This window comes from Tachypleus tridentatus, chromosome 12, assembly GCF_004210375.1.
Source record: "Tachypleus tridentatus isolate NWPU-2018 chromosome 12, ASM421037v1, whole genome shotgun sequence".
NCBI lineage: Eukaryota > Metazoa > Arthropoda > Merostomata > Xiphosura > Limulidae > Tachypleus > Tachypleus tridentatus.
Genome location: NC_134836.1, coordinates 96,886,959 through 96,893,653, shown reverse-complemented (window position 1 = coordinate 96,893,653; position 6,695 = coordinate 96,886,959). Strand labels below are relative to the sequence as shown.

Sequence of the window (6,695 nt, the reverse complement as noted above, 5' to 3'; positions counted from 1 at the left end):
ATGTGTAGATGACACAATTGTGGGATTCACATCTACACAACACACACTCAATTTTTTCAATTACATTAACTCTATACATCCAATATTCACATGTAAACAGGAAGAAAGAAATCAAATATTTCTCAACCTCAAAATTACAAGAACTGATGTACAATTTAAAACAGGAATCCACTGAAAAATCACTCATACTGGACTATACATTCCTTGGGATGTGGCACATGAAACAAAACAAAAACTCAACATACTAAGAAGCCAAATAAACAGCCATAAAACAATGCTCGCCAGATAAAATTAATGATGAATTAGACACAAAACTAAGGTCTATACTATGTAAAAACTACACTGACAAACACCCCACTAACATTATTTATAAAATACAATGTGATAACTACCAGGACTTCTGTATTGGAGAAACAAGTAGAAAAATGGAAACCAGATTCAAAGAACACAAAAAGTCACCTTCACACATTTTTGAACACTGCAACTCAAATAACCACAGCATAACCATAGAAAACACCCAAATACTAAGTAAAGAAACAAACATAAATGCAAAATTAAAGAAACCTTAGTTATACAACAACTTAAGCCCAAACTAGACTTCGCATTGTTCACAGTTTCTTAACTCATTGTTTTCTTGTATCTGGAAATAAATCACTAGACTGTAGTCTGTGTGACACTCAGGTCACATTAAGCCACATTTTACTTTCTTGTCATTGTTATGACTCTCAATGATGGCACCATTCCAAACATGTTCTGTTTCAAGGCTTGTTCAGTGTTAGACAGTGTTATTGGTGATGGTGACACTGTCCACCTTGGTAATGTTTTAGATTTTTAAAGGCCATTTCAGTTTTTTTTTAATTTATACATTGGATCTTTTTTGATGTGATTCACTTTTAAGCATCTAAGTGCATCTAGTTCGATATGAAATTAGAAAATGGCCGTAATGTTAAATAACTCAAAACCAGGACTGGAAAGGACAACTTCAGGTGACTAATGCTGCTGTTTGAACTACCCATTTGAACTATGCATTCATCATCTTGGTGAGTTGTTATTTTAAAACTTTTATTACTTTACCCCCCCCCCCCCACTACTACAGCGGTAAGCCTCTGGATTTACAAAGCTAAAATTATGGGTTCCATTCCCTTTGGTGGGCTCAGCAGATAGCTCAATGTGGCTTTGCTATAAGAAAACACACACACTTTACTTTTTGGAAATGGCCATAAAGTCAAATAACTCAGAAGCAGACTGGAAAGGCCAACTTCAGGTGACTGACAGTGGCTTTTGTACTTACCTGTTAGTCTTCCTGGTGAGTAATGATAATTACAGTTATGCTACAGAAAGTCTTCTACAACTTGTATTACTGTAGTTTTTCTCTTAATGCTGTAGACTAGATGTAAACATAGGTTTTATGCTATTTTTTTAACTTTGTTTTATATTACCTTAATTTCCTTTTATAAATTTTCTAATTTTACTTTAATTTTAACTTTTTACTGGATATTTGGCACAGATAGCCTGGTTGCTTTGTGCCATAAAACACCAAATCAACCAACCATAATTAGCTCATAAATCATTATTTTCAAAACATACTTTACCTCTTGTCATGCTACAGGTATTACTTAACTGCTGAGGTTTTTTCCTTTGTTCATTTAATTATTAGTCTGATTTTTTCTCACTTGCTCTAGTCTTTTATCCTTCATTTAACTGCACTTAGATATGTCTTACAATACTCTCCACTCGTGTTAATGCTCCCTCTGTCCTGGTACTATATACAAGCACCTAATACAGATATCACATTTTCTTGACAAAATGTTCACTGATGGATTTTGCTGTAATAGGACTATTTGAGATAAGCAGCATTCTTTGTGTTACCTAGTTGTTTTTCATAAAAAATTTCATTTGGCCATTCAATATACAGCATGATTACCAGATTGACCCTGAAGTAGAAAGGTCCACCTTCAGAAATTGCTCAGGTTATAAGGGTTTCTATTTCAGTTTTATCAAGACTTTTTGGACCTATGCATTTATAGCACATCATGCGTGAAGTTCCAGATTATTGTTTTGGGTCTTTCACTAGTTGTTTTTGGGTATGTGGCTTTCTTGATGGCAGAAAGATCTGAGGATGAATACTCAGTTTTCCATCATTCACAAATTGCTGTTGATATAGAGGTTTACTGCTCAGTTATGTGAAGGAACAGCTGTGCATTGTCTACTGTATTTGTCAGATCAACACATTTTAGCTTGCTATCACCAGGTGGACATATATTTAGACTTTCAAAATATAGACTCACTCCTCCAAATTTGGGGTTCCAAAATGGAGTCTTTGGTCAACCTGAATATGTCACACTTTTCTATGATTCACCTGACCCTAACCATGGTTCAAAGATATTTATCATCCCTACAATTTTTATCAGAAGTCTGTTAGCAATTGCCGACAGTGTGATAATGAGTAGGGACCATTGTCATCATCTACCTTGGTTTGATTGTTGGTTTTTGTACTACTCTTAGTCTCTTGGTTTATATGTTGTCAAGATTTGTGGGGTAGAAATTGTGTTGTTGGAGGGTGTTCATCTACTGGCTGCTCCCCTCCATGAGTTACATGAAACCTTTTATCTCTGACCATTGAATTTTGTATCCATTGTAGAGCCTTTTAAATCAAGGATTGATGTTGTCAATCTGCATTAATCCCCATCATTGTTGGAGTCTTGACTTTCTTTGGCTCCTGCAGGGACTCATAATTCCACCTCTAGTAAAATGCCCCAACCTCTAATGTCAGCCCTTTAGTTCTTTAATATCCAGAATATACACAGGTTTTTTTGCTTGACTGGATCACACTTTGTGGCAAAGATGCTTCCATATGTCTTTAGAACTAGCACCACCATTATCTTTCCCATCTGTTGTGTTTCTGCCTCCTCAGATCCTCAGATTTTGGGATTTTGTTTCAAAGCTATCAGAGATTCATTGGTCAAGGAAGCAGTGAAAAGTTATCCCAGTTCTTCAGTGGTTTTATTCCATCTGTTTATTGTGCCCAAGAAGACAGGATATTGACATCTGGTCATTGATCTTTCTCATATAAATCAGTTCTTGGATCCACCAAAGTTCGTGATGGAGTTATTGCTTACTTTGCATAGGTAATTTTCAAGAGTACTCTGGATGACCAAGTATGATATCACTGATATCAAACTGCATGTTCTCATAGCAGATTTATCCCACCACTCTGTATTTTGTGCACAATGGTCAGATGCTATAGTTTGCAACATTGGCACCATGTGTATTATGCCAAATTGTATGAGTTTTTTTCTCATCTCCATTCTCTTCACCTGAGCACACACTATTATGTGGACAACCAGTCACTGTGGGCACCATCTTGTCAATTAATGGAATGCCATATGCCACACCCAGATTCTAATTTCAAAAGCAACCAAGGTAAGCTTTATTATCAGAGCTGAGCAATCTGTTATTATTCCACCATAATCTTTGTGTATCTCAATCAAATTAGCCCAACTTCCATATAGTTCCACACTATTAAGCAGGCAATCTCTTTCTTACACCCCTCTCCTTCTATTACTGTATGGATGGTTCTTTCTCTTTTTGGGTATGGGCATCACTTGAATCCCTCTTTCCTTTGGGAGGAGTGCATATGATATCCCTTCAATGGTCTTTGTGTTACCAATTGATCATGAACAATGATTCACTAAATTTTCCACTCTCCTTATTCAAGATCATCTTTAATCTCAAGTTGTGGTTAGGTTAGAACAATATTACAGTAGGTGTTCCTCTGCCACCACCTTGTCAAGAAATCCAATCTTTGCCATCTTTGAAGGTGAGGAGACTTCTGCAAGTCATGTCTCATCAGATTTGTCATAATTCTATATCTATAGCAGCCCAGTTGAAATGCTTGTTGGAGGGCATTGTGCAAGCAGGTATATGAACCTCCTCTATACTTTTATCTCACATTATTTGCATGATCTGGTAGTACCTTCCTCTTAGGATATTCAACTACCCCTGTAGCTATTTTAACAAGATCTGACAGATTATAAGGAGTGTATCTTCATTATTAATATTGCCTCTTTTGTACTCTCCAGGGCCCTTACTTCTTTTTTACAGGATACAACCCTGTGGTAAGTGTTAACCAGGCAAGAAATTAAACCAATTCTGCACTAGTCAACCATTAACACAATATACTTTATCTAGGTTGCAACAGGCTCTGCATAAATGAGGTGTTCCATAATGCCACCTAGAAGCAGAGCATGTGGTATTACTGTACTATATTGGATGACAACTTGTGGTTACTGTCATGATTAAAAAAAAAAGGGGGGATCCTGTCTGTCCCTACCAATCATTGGATTGAATAAATCAGGGTTGATTTGCTTTTAAAAGTTTAGGAAACTTGGTTCACCTATTGCAATGTTCTTCGGGACTCCCTCTCATATTCTACTATTAGAACTAAGGGGTTATTCCTCCAAAGTGTTTGAGTAAATTTCCTCCATTCTTCAAGAATAAGACAAAGTTTATTTTTTTCTTGATAAATTCAATGATTAATTGCTCTCCACAACTACCAAGTTAGAATTGCCATGTTTAAGGGTTTAGGGCACTCGTAAGCTATCAAGTGAGGGAATGACAGTGGTCTAAGAGGCTGCAATTGTATTGGTTGCTTCTCCTTACATGTCCTACTCTGAGTGGAATCTTATTTTTCAATTAGTTTTAAAATAAATCAAAACGAAAAAAGGTAATACCCAATCAAACATTTTTACTTAAAAAACAATCAAGTCAGGATAAAAGGGTCAGCCATATAAGAATGTAATAACAAAAAAAAATCTCCAAGTTATATTAGAGGGTTTGCCTTTATATATAGGAGTTAGCAAAAGAAGTATTTTAAAAAATGTGCATCCCTTTTATTTTCTTTTATCATGAACCACAATTGTGTTTCATAGTAAATATATTGTTCTTTTTATTATTATTGTCTTACCAGCCTATAACTAAGACAGGCATGAGTATTGCAATCAGACCTGGACAGTATTACTAAGCAAATCATTTTACATTGTGCGGTGTAGTTTTTAATTTTTAAATTTTTTCATGATCTAAAGTTGCAAATCTAGTGTAAACAATGTTATCATTACCTCTTGAAGTTAGTTTATTTACATATCTGGTGTTTGTTCAAGAAGCTTAAGCACAGGATAAAACAGAAATTACAAGCCAAAAATAGATGACTAACATGTAGATACTCAGTGCTTTGTACACTGTGCAATAGGTGTCTTTAAGGAACTTGCCTCTGTGTTATGGAGGAAGTAAAGAAATAAATAAGAAGCAGTATACATAACATATGGATTAAAACACTACATTCCTGAGGAATTTCATCTTTTTAGTTGACTTTCAATGCATAGTTCAACTGTATTACTTTATTTATGACCAGTGAAAGTGAATATATTGCATTGATTAATTTTATTTTAAATCATGAGGAGATTTAATCTTCCTGACAGCTTTCACTTGAGTGAATGCAATTTTATTTCATTGTTAAATTTTATTACACATTCATATAATGATTACTTTAAAAAGACAAGTTCATAAAGGGATGTTTACATGTACATTGTTTATTAAGACTACTTTTCTGTTGGTAAAATATTATACATGCTAAATGGGGTTTGTTTTTTATTCCTAGGCATATATACTCCCATTGCTATTCATTTAAAGAGAATTTAGTTACATAAAAACTAAATGTTCACTATATTCTCAAACAAATCTCCAGCTGCAGGTTAAATTTTTATATTCCAAACCAATGTGATTAAATACTCAACAGCTACATTAAATCATGAACTGCATCAGCTAATCCCCCACAACAGATATCTTTAAGCCATTGTTTAAACAAATAGCATCAAGCTCAGTTTTAAGCATTAGACTGGCAGTTATGGTAATTGCTAATCCTAATTGTTAAATTATAGCCCACACTTCCTTACAAACTTTGTAGATAATGCAGATATTGTAGTCATTATTGAGCTGACTATATGGAGTAGTAAAAGTCTTGTAAGCAGGAGATGGCAATTCTAGGCAAAAGTGAGGCAACACATTTGTAGCTATATAGTATAATTATAAATAATTCCTTTAAGATAAAGTATTTGCAGGGATGACCGACCATAGTTTATCAAAGTGATCATCAATGTCAAAGAGGATCATAGAAGTGTCAAGACTGTAACTCCATCAGAAATGGAAAGATGGGTATAGTAACACAATTCATAATTATTAACACATTTTCAACCTTGAAGAGCATGTGCAGAATGTCACTCCAAAAGGAAATCTGATGACCTGCACCAAAACTGTGAATGGTCTTATTATGGCCAGCATGGTGGAGAAAGGAAGGGTAAAAATATAAGAAGAAATGCTTATTTGTGTACATGTATTAATATACTGACACATTTTCTTATATTTACATTGAATGTATATGCATTTAGCTATATACCTTCAAACATTCATATAGCTATTTCTATATCATATATATATATACAGCTTTACAACTTAAAAAAATAAATAAAGCATGCATGTATAGAATTTGTGGTTTCAAAATCTAGTCAAAGGATCATTCCAATATAGTTCATTAGTCCTACCAATCCAGTGTTTACAGACTGCATATAACTACAGGCTATAAATATAGTACCTGTATATTTTTTAAGAGCATGTACATAATGTGATATGTTGATCACTAT

At 34.4% G+C, this 6,695-nt stretch overlaps 1 protein-coding gene across 3 annotated transcripts in view; it reads right to left on the bottom strand.

The window, feature by feature from the left end:
• Nucleotides 1-6,695, bottom strand: part of LOC143234085 (E3 SUMO-protein ligase KIAA1586-like) — a 29,126-nt gene that overhangs the window by 15,896 nt on the left and 6,535 nt on the right. The window lies entirely within an intron of this gene.